General features: G+C 45.9%; 6 non-coding genes across 6 annotated transcripts; all 6 read left to right on the plus strand.

The window, feature by feature from the left end:
• The first annotated feature begins 1,686 nt into the window (after positions 1 to 1,686).
• Positions 1,687 to 1,877, plus strand: LOC130347908 (U2 spliceosomal RNA). Its single transcript, XR_008885760.1, has one exon. It is a non-coding gene; the product is annotated as a U2 spliceosomal RNA (small nuclear RNA).
• Positions 1,878 to 3,964: 2,087 nt separating this feature from the next.
• On the plus strand, positions 3,965 to 4,155 carry LOC130347909 (U2 spliceosomal RNA). Its single transcript, XR_008885761.1, has one exon. It is a non-coding gene; the product is annotated as a U2 spliceosomal RNA (small nuclear RNA).
• Positions 4,156 to 6,249: 2,094 nt separating this feature from the next.
• Positions 6,250 to 6,440, plus strand: LOC130347911 (U2 spliceosomal RNA). The gene has a single exon (XR_008885763.1). It is a non-coding gene; the product is annotated as a U2 spliceosomal RNA (small nuclear RNA).
• Positions 6,441 to 8,518: 2,078 nt separating this feature from the next.
• LOC130347912 (U2 spliceosomal RNA) lies at positions 8,519 to 8,709 on the plus strand. Its single transcript, XR_008885764.1, has one exon. It is a non-coding gene; the product is annotated as a U2 spliceosomal RNA (small nuclear RNA).
• A 2,091-nt stretch (positions 8,710 to 10,800) lies between these two features.
• Positions 10,801 to 10,991, plus strand: LOC130347913 (U2 spliceosomal RNA). The gene has a single exon (XR_008885765.1). It is a non-coding gene; the product is annotated as a U2 spliceosomal RNA (small nuclear RNA).
• Positions 10,992 to 13,072: 2,081 nt separating this feature from the next.
• Positions 13,073 to 13,263, plus strand: LOC130347914 (U2 spliceosomal RNA). Its single transcript, XR_008885766.1, has one exon. It is a non-coding gene; the product is annotated as a U2 spliceosomal RNA (small nuclear RNA).
• Positions 13,264 to 15,231: the final 1,968 nt, after the last annotated feature.

Genomic DNA, 15,231 nt, shown 5'->3' on the forward strand with positions numbered 1-15,231 from the left:
GACATATGTCTTTTTTCGACCGTACTAACTATGTAACTATGTAACATAACATGGGGGGGGGGGGGGGGTCTCCTGGCTGTTCACACAGGTGTGTCATTGCTGTACATTGACCATGCATTGCTTCTGTGGTATTGCAAAGGCAAAGACAAATGCTTCCAGCCATCCATTGCACTAATGGATTGGTCATCAGCTGGCTGTCTATGTCCCGCATCAATATAGACCAAAGTACAGAGGGTTAGGCTATGCTATTGTGCACCTACCTGATGCATCAGAAGGTGCGAGGCCCTTGCTAAATTCTGTGCACAGACTTTGAGATCTATACTTTAGACTGTATCTAAACCTGCTCCAACATGGACTGACATTCTGGCCTACTTTCAGCCGATGCGACTTGTCTGTCGCTGAACAGTCGCTTTTTATGTATTCAGCACCTATGTATAATGTTGTAAAAATGCTCTAGAAGCTAAAGTCGCAGAAATGTCACACATATTTGGCCTGCAACTTTCTGTGCGACAAATTCAGACAGGAAAAATCAGTATAAATCCTTAGAAAATTATCCCCCAGTGTCTCCATCTGCTGGCGGTATTGAATAAGCATTGCTGCACTGATGGGGTATGCATTAGACGAAAAAAAAGAAGAAAAAGAAGAATAATACGCCCAGAAAAGAGGCGAAAAGGAGAAAAACGTAAAAAAACTTGAAAAAAAAGTAAGAGGAAGAGAAGGGAAAAAAAGGTGGAAATGGGTTTAAAAGTGATTTCGGCGGAGAAATATATATATATATATATATATATATATATATATATATATATATATATACGCGCACACACACACATATATATAAACGTATTCTCCGTTGAGATATTGCAGCCGCTGCTGTGTCCAGGCCCAGGAGCCTTAGCACTGTGCTGTGATGTCACTCAATACCACTGACATCACTAGGTGTAAACAACATCTCTCCTTTGCTGTGTATGTGACTATGGAGCTGTTTGGTGATGTCGTCTATTATGGCCTTCATAGAAGCAACAGGAGATTGTTGCATCCATCTAGAACCCTCAGAACTACAGTGCTATGATGTCACTCACTTCCACAGGCCTTGCAGAGTGTAAACAACAACAACCCAGCTTTGTTGTGTATGTAACCATAGGGATTTGTGATGTCACCTAGAACCTTCACAGCAGCGACAGCTTTATGAGGAGCATCAGCACTGCTCTGCCTGAGCAGAACCATCACCGCCATAGGTTGTCAAATAACCCGGGTTTAACCCACACAGGTAAGTCCAATGGGGTGCAGGCATGTCCTCTATGCTTACAGCTTCCCGTGGGTGTTGGTTTGATACCGTTTGGGGACAGCCAAGGAGGCATCTGCAGGCAACAAAGGTAGGTGTGTGCTTGTGTGTGTGTTTCCTATGCAGATCCTAAGCCCAGTGTCACATGCAAGTAGGAGGAGTAAGAAGGGTTCCTGGCAAATCCGGGTTATGGATTGCATTTAAAAAGGCCCCGTGGGAGTGCAATGGGCCCCTGTCTTGCTGCTTAGCAATAATGGTATGGGTTTAGGTTCTGCTGTGTGTACTGGTGGTTGACTGCCCCCCAGCCCAGAGTGTGCATGGAAAATTGTCTGGCAGCCTCCCTGACAGCAAGCAGTGATAGTGCCCATGAAGGGCACCTTGTTGGGCCCGCCCCTTTCACGGTTATCGCTTCTCGGCCTTTTGGCTAAGATCAAGTGTAGTATCTGTTCTTATCAGTTTAATATCTGATACGTCCCCTATCTGGGGACCATATATTAAATGGATTTTTGAGAACGGGGGCCGATTTCGAAGCTTGCTTCCGTCGCCCTATGCATTGACCCGATATGGCAGTATCTTCGGGTACAGTGCACCACCCCCTTACAGGGTTAAAAAGAAAGATTCCTACTTTCATTGCTACCTGCTTGCTGGCTAGCCAGCTAGCCAGCCCTGTGGGCCTTGCTGCTGCTGCAGCCAAAAAACAAAAGGTGGTGCTGCTGCTGCTTCTGCTGCTTCTGCTTCTGCTTGTGTCTGGCCGCTGTTGGAGCGTCCAGGCACAGGACTTCTGCTGCTGCTGACTAAATGGCCTCCTTAATTGGATCATTTGAGTAGCCAGCACACCTGTGCAGGTAGGGCATGACATGATAGGCAGCTGCCTTGATAGCGGGTGGGTGCTGAATGTTCCTAATTGACAAAATAAGATTAATGCTTATGAAGAAATATAAAATCTCATCCCTTCCCCAATATCGCGCCACACCCCTACCCCTTAATTCCCTGGTTGAACTTGATGGACATATGTCTTTTTTCGACCGTACTAACTATGTAACTATGTAACATAACATGGGGGGGGGGGGGGTCTCCTGGCTGTTCACACAGGTGTGTCATTGCTGTACATTGACCATGCATTGCTTCTGTGGTATTGCAAAGGCAAAGACAAATGCTTCCAGCCATCCATTGCACTAATGGATTGGTCATCAGCTGGCTGTCTATGTCCCGCATCAATATAGACCAAAGTACAGAGGGTTAGGCTATGCTATTGTGCACCTACCTGATGCATCAGAAGGTGCGAGGCCCTTGCTAAATTCTGTGCACAGACTTTGAGATCTATACTTTAGACTGTATCTAAACCTGCTCCAACATGGACTGACATTCTGGCCTACTTTCAGCCGATGCGACTTGTCTGTCGCTGAACAGTCGCTTTTTATGTATTCAGCACCTATGTATAATGTTGTAAAAATGCTCTAGAAGCTAAAGTCGCAGAAATGTCACACATATTTGGCCTGCAACTTTCTGTGCGACAAATTCAGACAGGAAAAATCAGTATAAATCCTTAGAAAATTATCCCCCAGTGTCTCCATCTGCTGGCGGTATTGAATAAGCATTGCTGCACTGATGGGGTATGCATTAGACGAAAAAAAAGAAGAAAAAGAAGAATAATACGCCCAGAAAAGAGGCGAAAAGGAGAAAAACGTAAAAAAATGTGAAAAAAAAGTAAGAGGAAGAGAAGGGAAAAAAAGGTGGAAATGGGTTTAAAAGTGATTTCGGCGGAGAAATATATATATATATATATATATATATATATATATATATACGCGCACACACACACATATATATATAAACGTATTCTCCGTTGAGATATTGCAGCCGCTGCTGTGTCCAGGCCCAGGAGCCTTAGCACTGTGCTGTGATGTCACTCAATACCACTGACATCACTAGGTGTAAACAACATCTCTCCTTTGCTGTGTATGTGACTATGGAGCTGTTTGGTGATGTCGTCTATTATGGCCTTCATAGAAGCAACAGGAGATTGTTGCATCCATCTAGAACCCTCAGAACTACAGTGCTATGATGTCACTCACTTCCACAGGCCTTGCAGAGTGTAAACAACAACAACCCAGCTTTGTTGTGTATGTAACCATAGGGATTTGTGATGTCACCTAGAACCTTCACAGCAGCGACAGCTTTATGAGGAGCATCAGCACTGCTCTGCCTGAGCAGAACCATCACCGCCATAGGTTGTCAAATAACCCGGGTTTAACCCACACAGGTAAGTCCAATGGGGTGCAGGCATGTCCTCTATGCTTACAGCTTCCCGTGGGTGTTGGTTTGATACCGTTTGGGGACAGCCAAGGAGGCATCTGCAGGCAACAAAGGTAGGTGTGTGCTTGTGTGTGTGTTTCCTATGCAGATCCTAAGCCCAGTGTCACATGCAAGTAGGAGGAGTAAGAAGGGTTCCTGGCAAATCCGGGTTATGGATTGCATTTAAAAAGGCCCCGTGGGAGTGCAATGGGCCCCTGTCTTGCTGCTTAGCAATAATGGTATGGGTTTAGGTTCTGCTGTGTGTACTGGTGGTTGACTGCCCCCCAGCCCAGAGTGTGCATGGAAAATTGTCTGGCAGCCTCCCTGACAGCAAGCAGTGATAGTGCCCATGAAGGGCACCTTGTTGGGCCCGCCCCTTTCACGGTTATCGCTTCTCGGCCTTTTGGCTAAGATCAAGTGTAGTATCTGTTCTTATCAGTTTAATATCTGATACGTCCCCTATCTGGGGACCATATATTAAATGGATTTTTGAGAACGGGGGCCGATTTCGAAGCTTGCTTCCGTCGCCCTATGCATTGACCCGATATGGCAGTATCTTCGGGTACAGTGCACCACCCCCTTACAGGGTTAAAAAGAAAGATTCCTACTTTCATTGCTACCTGCTTGCTGGCTAGCCAGCTAGCCAGCCCTGTGGGCCTTGCTGCTGCTGCAGCCAAAAAACAAAAGGTGGTGCTGCTGCTGCTTCTGCTGCTTCTGCTTCTGCTTGTGTCTGGCCGCTGTTGGAGCGTCCAGGCACAGGACTTCTGCTGCTGCTGACTAAATGGCCTCCTTAATTGGATCATTTGAGTAGCCAGCACACCTGTGCAGGTAGGGCATGACATGATAGGCAGCTGCCTTGATAGCGGGTGGGTGCTGAATGTTCCTAATTGACAAAATAAGATTAATGCTTATGAAGAAATATAAAATCTCATCCCTTCCCCAATATCGCGCCACACCCCTACCCCTTAATTCCCTGGTTGAACTTGATGGACATATGTCTTTTTTCGACCGTACTAACTATGTAACTATGTAACATAACATGGGGGGGGGGGGGGGGTCTCCTGGCTGTTCACACAGGTGTGTCATTGCTGTACATTGACCATGCATTGCTTCTGTGGTATTGCAAAGGAAAAGAAAAATGCTTCCAGCCATCCATTGCACTAATGGATTGGTCATCAGCTGGCTGTCTATGTCCCGCATCAATATAGACCAAAGTACAGAGGGTTAGGCTATGCTCTTGTGCACCTACCTGATGCATCAGAAGGTGCGAGGCCCTTGCTAAATTCTGTGCACAGACTTTGAGATCTATACTTTAGACTGTATCTAAACCTGCTCCAACATGGACTGACATTCTGGCCTACTTTCAGCCGATGCGACTTGTCTGTCGCTGAACAGTCGCTTTTTATGTATTCAGCACCTATGTATAATGTTGTAAAAATGCTCTAGAAGCTAAAGTCGCAGAAATGTCACACATATTTGGCCTGCAACTTTCTGTGCGACAAATTCAGACAGGAAAAATCAGTATAAATCCTTAGAAAATTATCCCCCAGTGTCTCCATCTGCTGGCGGTATTGAATAAGCATTGCTGCACTGATGGGGTATGCATTAGACGAAAAAAAAAGAAGAAAAAGAAGAATAATACGCCCAGAAAAGAGGCAAAAAGGAGAAAAACGTAAAAAAACGTGAAAAAAAAGTAAGAGGAAGAGAAGGGAAAAAAAGGTGGAAATGGGTTTAAAAGTGATTTCGGCGGAGAAATATATATATATATATATATATATATATATATATATATATATATACGCGCACACACACACATATATATAAACGTATTCTCCGTTGAGATATTGCAGCCGCTGCTGTGTCCAGGCCCAGGAGCCTTAGCACTGTGCTGTGATGTCACTCAATACCACTGACATCACTAGGTGTAAACAACATCTCTCCTTTGCTGTGTATGTGACTATGGAGCTGTTTGGTGATGTCGTCTATTATGGCCTTCATAGAAGCAACAGGAGATTGTTGCATCCATCTAGAACCCTCAGAACTACAGTGCTATGATGTCACTCACTTCCACAGGCCTTGCAGAGTGTAAACAACAACAACCCAGCTTTGTTGTGTATGTAACCATAGGGATTTGTGATGTCACCTAGAACCTTCACAGCAGCGACAGCTTTATGAGGAGCATCAGCACTGCTCTGCCTGAGCAGAACCATCACCGCCATAGGTTGTCAAATAACCCGGGTTTAACCCACACAGGTAAGTCCAATGGGGTGCAGGCATGTCCTCTATGCTTACAGCTTCCCGTGGGTGTTGGTTTGATACCGTTTGGGGACAGCCAAGGAGGCATCTGCAGGCAACAAAGGTAGGTGTGTGCTTGTGTGTGTGTTTCCTATGCAGATCCTAAGCCCAGTGTCACATGCAAGTAGGAGGAGTAAGAAGGGTTCCTGGCAAATCCGGGTTATGGATTGCATTTAAAAAGGCCCCGTGGGAGTGCAATGGGCCCCTGTCTTGCTGCTTAGCAATAATGGTATGGGTTTAGGTTCTGCTGTGTGTACTGGTGGTTGACTGCCCCCCAGCCCAGAGTGTGCATGGAAAATTGTCTGGCAGCCTCCCTGACAGCAAGCAGTGATAGTGCCCATGAAGGGCACCTTGTTGGGCCCGCCCCTTTCACGGTTATCGCTTCTCGGCCTTTTGGCTAAGATCAAGTGTAGTATCTGTTCTTATCAGTTTAATATCTGATACGTCCCCTATCTGGGGACCATATATTAAATGGATTTTTGAGAACGGGGGCCGATTTCGAAGCTTGCTTCCGTCGCCCTATGCATTGACCCGATATGGCAGTATCTTCGGGTACAGTGCACCACCCCCTTACAGGGTTAAAAAGAAAGATTCCTACTTTCATTGCTACCTGCTTGCTGGCTAGCCAGCTAGCCAGCCCTGTGGGCCTTGCTGCTGCTGCAGCCAAAAAACAAAAGGTGGTGCTGCTGCTGCTTCTGCTGCTTCTGCTTCTGCTTGTGTCTGGCCGCTGTTGGAGCGTCCAGGCACAGGACTTCTGCTGCTGCTGACTAAATGGCCTCCTTAATTGGATCATTTGAGTAGCCAGCACACCTGTGCAGGTAGGGCATGACATGATAGGCAGCTGCCTTGATAGCGGGTGGGTGCTGAATGTTCCTAATTGACAAAATAAGATTAATGCTTATGAAGAAATATAAAATCTCATCCCTTCCCCAATATCTCGCCACACCCCTACCCCTTAATTCCCTGGTTGAACTTGATGGACATATGTCTTTTTTCGACCGTACTAACTATGTAACTATGTAACATAACATGGGGGGGGGGGGGGGTCTCCTGGCTGTTCACACAGGTGTGTCATTGCTGTACATTGACCATGCATTGCTTCTGTGGTATTGCAAAGACAAATGCTTCCAGCCATCCATTGCACTAATGGATTGGTCATCAGCTGGCTGTCTATGTCCCGCATCAATATAGACCAAAGTACAGAGGGTTAGGCTATGCTATTGTGCACCTACCTGATGCATCAGAAGGTGCGAGGCCCTTGCTAAATTCTGTGCACAGACTTTGAGATCTATACTTTAGACTGTATCTAAACCTGCTCCAACATGGACTGACATTCTGGCCTACTTTCAGCCGATGCGACTTGTCTGTCGCTGAACAGTCGCTTTTTATGTATTCAGCACCTATGTATAATGTTGTAAAAATGCTCTAGAAGCTAACGTCGCAGAAATGTCACACATATTTAGCCTGCAACTTTCTGTGCGACAAATTCAGACAGGAAAAATCAGTATAAATCCTTAGAAAATTATCCCCCAGTGTCTCCATCTGCTGGCGGTATTGAATAAGCATTGCTGCACTGATGGGGTATGCATTAGACGAAAAAAAAGAAGAAAAAGAAGAATAATACGCCCAGAAAAGAGGCGAAAAGGAGAAAAACGTAAAAAAACGTGAAAAAAAAGTAAGAGGAAGAGAAGGGAAAAAAAGGTGGAAATGGGTTTAAAAGTGATTTCGGCGGAGAAATATATATATATATATATATATATATATATATATATACGCGCACACACACACATATATATAAACGTATTCTCCGTTGAGATATTGCAGCCGCTGCTGTGTCCAGGCCCAGGAGCCTTAGCACTGTGCTGTGATGTCACTCAATACCACTGACATCACTAGGTGTAAACAACATCTCTCCTTTGCTGTGTATGTGACTATGGAGCTGTTTGGTGATGTCGTCTATTATGGCCTTCATAGAAGCAACAGGAGATTGTTGCATCCATCTAGAACCCTCAGAACTACAGTGCTATGATGTCACTCACTTCCACAGGCCTTGCAGAGTGTAAACAACAACAACCCAGCTTTGTTGTGTATGTAACCATAGGGATTTGTGATGTCACCTAGAACCTTCACAGCAGCGACAGCTTTATGAGGAGCATCAGCACTGCTCTGCCTGAGCAGAACCATCACCGCCATAGGTTGTCAAATAACCCGGGTTTAACCCACACAGGTAAGTCCAATGGGGTGCAGGCATGTCCTCTATGCTTACAGCTTCCCGTGGGTGTTGGTTTGATACCGTTTGGGGACAGCCAAGGAGGCATCTGCAGGCAACAAAGGTAGGTGTGTGCTTGTGTGTGTGTTTCCTATGCAGATCCTAAGCCCAGTGTCACATGCAAGTAGGAGGAGTAAGAAGGGTTCCTGGCAAATCCGGGTTATGGATTGCATTTAAAAAGGCCCCGTGGGAGTGCAATGGGCCCCTGTCTTGCTGCTTAGCAATAATGGTATGGGTTTAGGTTCTGCTGTGTGTACTGGTGGTTGACTGCCCCCCAGCCCAGAGTGTGCATGGAAAATTGTCTGGCAGCCTCCCTGACAGCAAGCAGTGATAGTGCCCATGAAGGGCACCTTGTTGGGCCCGCCCCTTTCACGGTTATCGCTTCTCGGCCTTTTGGCTAAGATCAAGTGTAGTATCTGTTCTTATCAGTTTAATATCTGATACGTCCCCTATCTGGGGACCATATATTAAATGGATTTTTGAGAACGGGGGCCGATTTCGAAGCTTGCTTCCGTCGCCCTATGCATTGACCCGATATGGCAGTATCTTCGGGTACAGTGCACCACCCCCTTACAGGGTTAAAAAGAAAGATTCCTACTTTCATTGCTACCTGCTTGCTGGCTAGCCAGCTAGCCAGCCCTGTGGGCCTTGCTGCTGCTGCAGCCAAAAAACAAAAGGTGGTGCTGCTGCTGCTTCTGCTGCTTCTGCTTCTGCTTGTGTCTGGCCGCTGTTGGAGCGTCCAGGCACAGGACTTCTGCTGCTGCTGACTAAATGGCCTCCTTAATTGGATCATTTGAGTAGCCAGCACACCTGTGCAGGTAGGGCATGACATGATAGGCAGCTGCCTTGATAGCGGGTGGGTGCTGAATGTTCCTAATTGACAAAATAAGATTAATGCTTATGAAGAAATATAAAATCTCATCCCTTCCCCAATATCGCGCCACACCCCTACCCCTTAATTCCCTGGTTGAACTTGATGGACATATGTCTTTTTTCGACCGTACTAACTATGTAACTATGTAACATAACATGGGGGGGGGGGGGGGGTCTCCTGGCTGTTCACACAGGTGTGTCATTGCTGTACATTGACCATGCATTGCTTCTGTGGTATTGCAAAGGCAAAGACAAATGCTTCCAGCCATCCATTGCACTAATGGATTGGTCATCAGCTGGCTGTCTATGTCCCGCATCAATATAGACCAAAGTACAGAGGGTTAGGCTATGCTATTGTGCACCTACCTGATGCATCAGAAGGTGCGAGGCCCTTGCTAAATTCTGTGCACAGACTTTGAGATCTATACTTTAGACTGTATCTAAACCTGCTCCAACATGGACTGACATTCTGGCCTACTTTCAGCCGATGCGACTTGTCTGTCGCTGAACAGTCGCTTTTTATGTATTCAGCACCTATGTATAATGTTGTAAAAATGCTCTAGAAGCTAAAGTCGCAGAAATGTCACACATATTTGGCCTGCAACTTTCTGTGCGACAAATTCAGACAGGAAAAATCAGTATAAATCCTTAGAAAATTATCCCCCAGTGTCTCCATCTGCTGGCGGTATTGAATAAGCATTGCTGCACTGATGGGGTATGCATTAGACGAAAAAAAAGAAGAAAAAGAAGAATAATACGCCCAGAAAAGAGGCGAAAAGGAGAAAAACGTAAAAAAACTTGAAAAAAAAGTAAGAGGAAGAGAAGGGAAAAAAAGGTGGAAATGGGTTTAAAAGTGATTTCGGCGGAGAAATATATATATATATATATATATATATATATATATATATATATACGCGCACACACACACATATATATAAACGTATTCTCCGTTGAGATATTGCAGCCGCTGCTGTGTCCAGGCCCAGGAGCCTTAGCACTGTGCTGTGATGTCACTCAATACCACTGACATCACTAGGTGTAAACAACATCTCTCCTTTGCTGTGTATGTGACTATGGAGCTGTTTGGTGATGTCGTCTATTATGGCCTTCATAGAAGCAACAGGAGATTGTTGCATCCATCTAGAACCCTCAGAACTACAGTGCTATGATGTCACTCACTTCCACAGGCCTTGCAGAGTGTAAACAACAACAACCCAGCTTTGTTGTGTATGTAACCATAGGGATTTGTGATGTCACCTAGAACCTTCACAGCAGCGACAGCTTTATGAGGAGCATCAGCACTGCTCTGCCTGAGCAGAACCATCACCGCCATAGGTTGTCAAATAACCCGGGTTTAACCCACACAGGTAAGTCCAATGGGGTGCAGGCATGTCCTCTATGCTTACAGCTTCCCGTGGGTGTTGGTTTGATACCGTTTGGGGACAGCCAAGGAGGCATCTGCAGGCAACAAAGGTAGGTGTGTGCTTGTGTGTGTGTTTCCTATGCAGATCCTAAGCCCAGTGTCACATGCAAGTAGGAGGAGTAAGAAGGGTTCCTGGCAAATCCGGGTTATGGATTGCATTTAAAAAGGCCCCGTGGGAGTGCAATGGGCCCCTGTCTTGCTGCTTAGCAATAATGGTATGGGTTTAGGTTCTGCTGTGTGTACTGGTGGTTGACTGCCCCCCAGCCCAGAGTGTGCATGGAAAATTGTCTGGCAGCCTCCCTGACAGCAAGCAGTGATAGTGCCCATGAAGGGCACCTTGTTGGGCCCGCCCCTTTCACGGTTATCGCTTCTCGGCCTTTTGGCTAAGATCAAGTGTAGTATCTGTTCTTATCAGTTTAATATCTGATACGTCCCCTATCTGGGGACCATATATTAAATGGATTTTTGAGAACGGGGGCCGATTTCGAAGCTTGCTTCCGTCGCCCTATGCATTGACCCGATATGGCAGTATCTTCGGGTACAGTGCACCACCCCCTTACAGGGTTAAAAAGAAAGATTCCTACTTTCATTGCTACCTGCTTGCTGGCTAGCCAGCTAGCCAGCCCTGTGGGCCTTGCTGCTGCTGCAGCCAAAAAACAAAAGGTGGTGCTGCTGCTGCTTCTGCTGCTTCTGCTTCTGCTTGTGTCTGGCCGCTGTTGGAGCGTCCAGGCACAGGACTTCTGCTGCTGCTGACTAAATGGCCTCCTTAATTGGATCATTTGAGTAGCCAGCACACCTGTGCAGGTAGGGCATGACATGATAGGCAGCTGCCTTGATAGCGGGTGGGTGCTGAATGTTCCTAATTGACAAAATAAGATTAATGCTTATGAAGAAATATAAAATCTCATCCCTTCCCCAATATCGCGCCACACCCCTACCCCTTAATTCCCTGGTTGAACTTGATGGACATATGTCTTTTTTCGACCGTACTAACTATGTAACTATGTAACATAACATGGGGGGGGGGGGTCTCCTGGCTGTTCACACAGGTGTGTCATTGCTGTACATTGACCATGCATTGCTTCTGTGGTATTGCAAAGGCAAAGACAAATGCTTCCAGCCATCCATTGCACTAATGGATTGGTCATCAGCTGGCTGTCTATGTCCCGCATCAATATAGACCAAAGTACAGAGGGTTAGGCTATGCTATTGTGCACCTACCTGATGCATCAGAAGGTGCGAGGCCCTTGCTAAATTCTGTGCACAGACTTTGAGATCTATACTTTAGACTGTATCTAAACCTGCTCCAACATGGACTGACATTCTGGCCTACTTTCAGCCGATGCGACTTGTCTGTCGCTGAACAGTCGCTTTTTATGTATTCAGCACCTATGTATAATGTTGTAAAAATGCTCTAGAAGCTAAAGTCGCAGAAATGTCACACATATTTGGCCTGCAACTTTCTGTGCGACAAATTCAGACAGGAAAAATCAGTATAAATCCTTAGAAAATTATCCCCCAGTGTCTCCATCTGCTGGCGGTATTGAATAAGCATTGCTGCACTGATGGGGTATGCATTAGACGAAAAAAAAGAAGAAAAAGAAGAATAATACGCCCAGAAAAGAGGCGAAAAGGAGAAAAACGTAAAAAAACGTGAAAAAAAAGTAAGAGGAAGAGAAGGGAAAAAAAGGTGGAAATGGGTTTAAAAGTGATTTCGGCGGAGAAATATATATATATATATATATATATATATATATATATACGCGCACACACACACATATATATAAACGTATTCTCCGTTGAGATATTGCAGCCGCTGCTGTGTCCAGGCCCAGGAGCCTTAGCACTGTGCTGTGATGTCACTCAATACCACTGACATCACTAGGTGTAAACAACATCTCTCCTTTGCTGTGTATGTGACTATGGAGCTGTTTGGTGATGTCGTCTATTATGGCCTTCATAGAAGCAACAGGAGATTGTTGCATCCATCTAGAACCCTCAGAACTACAGTGCTATGATGTCACTCACTTCCACAGGCCTTGCAGAGTGTAAACAACAACAACCCAGCTTTGTTGTGTATGTAACCATAGGGATTTGTGATGTCACCTAGAACCTTCACAGCAGCGACAGCTTTATGAGGAGCATCAGCACTGCTCTGCCTGAGCAGAACCATCACCGCCATAGGTTGTCAAATAACCCGGGTTTAACCCACACAGGTAAGTCCAATGGGGTGCAGGCATGTCCTCTATGCTTACAGCTTCCCGTGGGTGTTGGTTTGATACCGTTTGGGGACAGCCAAGGAGGCATCTGCAGGCAACAAAGGTAGGTGTGTGCTTGTGTGTGTGTTTCCTATGCAGATCCTAAGCCCAGTGTCACATGCAAGTAGGAGGAGTAAGAAGGGTTCCTGGCAAATCCGGGTTATGGATTGCATTTAAAAAGGCCCCGTGGGAGTGCAATGGGCCCCTGTCTTGCTGCTTAGCAATAATGGTATGGGTTTAGGTTCTGCTGTGTGTACTGGTGGTTGACTGCCCCCCAGCCCAGAGTGTGCATGGAAAATTGTCTGGCAGCCTCCCTGACAGCAAGCAGTGATAGTGCCCATGAAGGGCACCTTGTTGGGCCCGCCCCTTTCACGGTTATCGCTTCTCGGCCTTTTGGCTAAGATCAAGTGTAGTATCTGTTCTTATCAGTTTAATATCTGATACGTCCCCTATCTGGGGACCATATATTAAATGGATTTTTGAGAACGGGGGCCGATTTCGAAGCTTGCTTCCGTCGCCCTATGCATTGACCCGATATGGCAGTATCTTCGGGTACAGTGCACCACCCCCTTACAGGGTTAAAAAGAAAGATTCCTACTTTCATTGCTACCTGCTTGCTGGCTAGCCAGCTAGCCAGCCCTGTGGGCCTTGCTGCTGCTGCAGCCAAAAAACAAAAGGTGGTGCTGCTGCTGCTGCTTCTGCTGCTTCTGCTTCTGCTTGTGTCTGGCCGCTGTTGGAGCGTCCAGGCACAGGACTTCTGCTGCTGCTGACTAAATGGCCTCCTTAATTGGATCATTTGAGTAGCCAGCACACCTGTGCAGGTAGGGCATGACATGATAGGCAGCTGCCTTGATAGCGGGTGGGTGCTGAATGTTCCTAATTGACAAAATAAGATTAATGCTTATGAAGAAATATAAAATCTCATCCCTTCCCCAATATCGCGCCACACCCCTACCCCTTAATTCCCTGGTTGAACTTGATGGACATATGTCTTTTTTCGACCGTACTAACTATGTAACTATGTAACATAACATGGGGGGGGGGGGGGTCTCCTGGCTGTTCACACAGGTGTGTCATTGCTGTACATTGACCATGCATTGCTTCTGTGGTATTGCAAAGGCAAAGACAAATGCTTCCAGCCATCCATTGCACTAATGGATTGGTCATCAGCTGGCTGTCTATGTCCCGCATCAATATAGACCAAAGTACAGAGGGTTAGGCTATGCTATTGTGCACCTACCTGATGCATCAGAAGGTGCGAGGCCCTTGCTAAATTCTGTGCACAGACTTTGAGATCTATACTTTAGACTGTATCTAAACCTGCTCCAACATGGACTGACATTCTGGCCTACTTTCAGCCGATGCGACTTGTCTGTCGCTGAACAGTCGCTTTTTATGTATTCAGCACCTATGTATAATGTTGTAAAAATGCTCTAGAAGCTAAAGTCGCAGAAATGTCACACATATTTGGCCTGCAACTTTCTGTGCGACAAATTCAGACAGGAAAAATCAGTATAAATCCTTAGAAAATTATCCCCCAGTGTCTCCATCTGCTGGCGGTATTGAATAAGCATTGCTGCACTGATGGGGTATGCATTAGACGAAAAAAAAGAAGAAAAAGAAGAATAATACGCCCAGAAAAGAGGCGAAAAGGAGAAAAACGTAAAAAAACGTGAAAAAAAAGTAAGAGGAAGAGAAGGGAAAAAAAGGTGGAAATGGGTTTAAAAGTGATTTCGGCGGAGAAATATATATATATATATATATATATATATATATATACGCGCACACACACACATATATATAAACGTATTCTCCGTTGAGATATTGCAGCCGCTGCTGTGTCCAGGCCCAGGAGCCTTAGCACTGTGCTGTGATGTCACTCAATACCACTGACATCACTAGGTGTAAACAACATCTCTCCTTTGCTGTGTATGTGACTATGGAGCTGTTTGGTGATGTCGTCTATTATGGCCTTCATAGAAGCAACAGGAGATTGTTGCATCCATCTAGAACCCTCAGAACTACAGTGCTATGATGTCACTCACTTCCACAGGCCTTGCAGAGTGTAAACAACAACAACCCAGCTTTGTTGTGTATGTAACCATAGGGATTTGTGATGTCACCTAGAACCTTCACAGCAGCGACAGCTTTATGAGGAGCATCAGCACTGCTCTGCCTGAGCAGAACCATCACCGCCATAGGTTGTCAAATAACCCGGGTTTAACCCACACAGGTAAGTCCAATGGGGTGCAGGCATGTCCTCTATGCTTACAGCTTCCCGTGGGTGTTGGTTTGATACCGTTTGGGGACAGCCAAGGAGGCATCTGCAGGCAACAAAGGTAGGTGTGTGCTTGTGTGTGTGTTTCCTATGCAGATCCTAAGCCCAGTGTCACATGCAAGTAGGAGGAGTAAGAAGGGTTCCTGGCAAATCCGGGTTATGGATTGCATTTAAAAAGGCCCCGTGGGAGTGCAATGGGCCCCTGTCTTGCTGCTTAGCAATAATGGTATGGGTTTAGGTTCTGCTGTGTGTACTGGT

The sequence above is a fragment of the Hyla sarda genome, unplaced genomic scaffold, assembly GCF_029499605.1.
Source record: "Hyla sarda isolate aHylSar1 unplaced genomic scaffold, aHylSar1.hap1 scaffold_854, whole genome shotgun sequence".
In the NCBI taxonomy this organism is placed as follows: Eukaryota; Metazoa; Chordata; class Amphibia; order Anura; family Hylidae; genus Hyla; species Hyla sarda.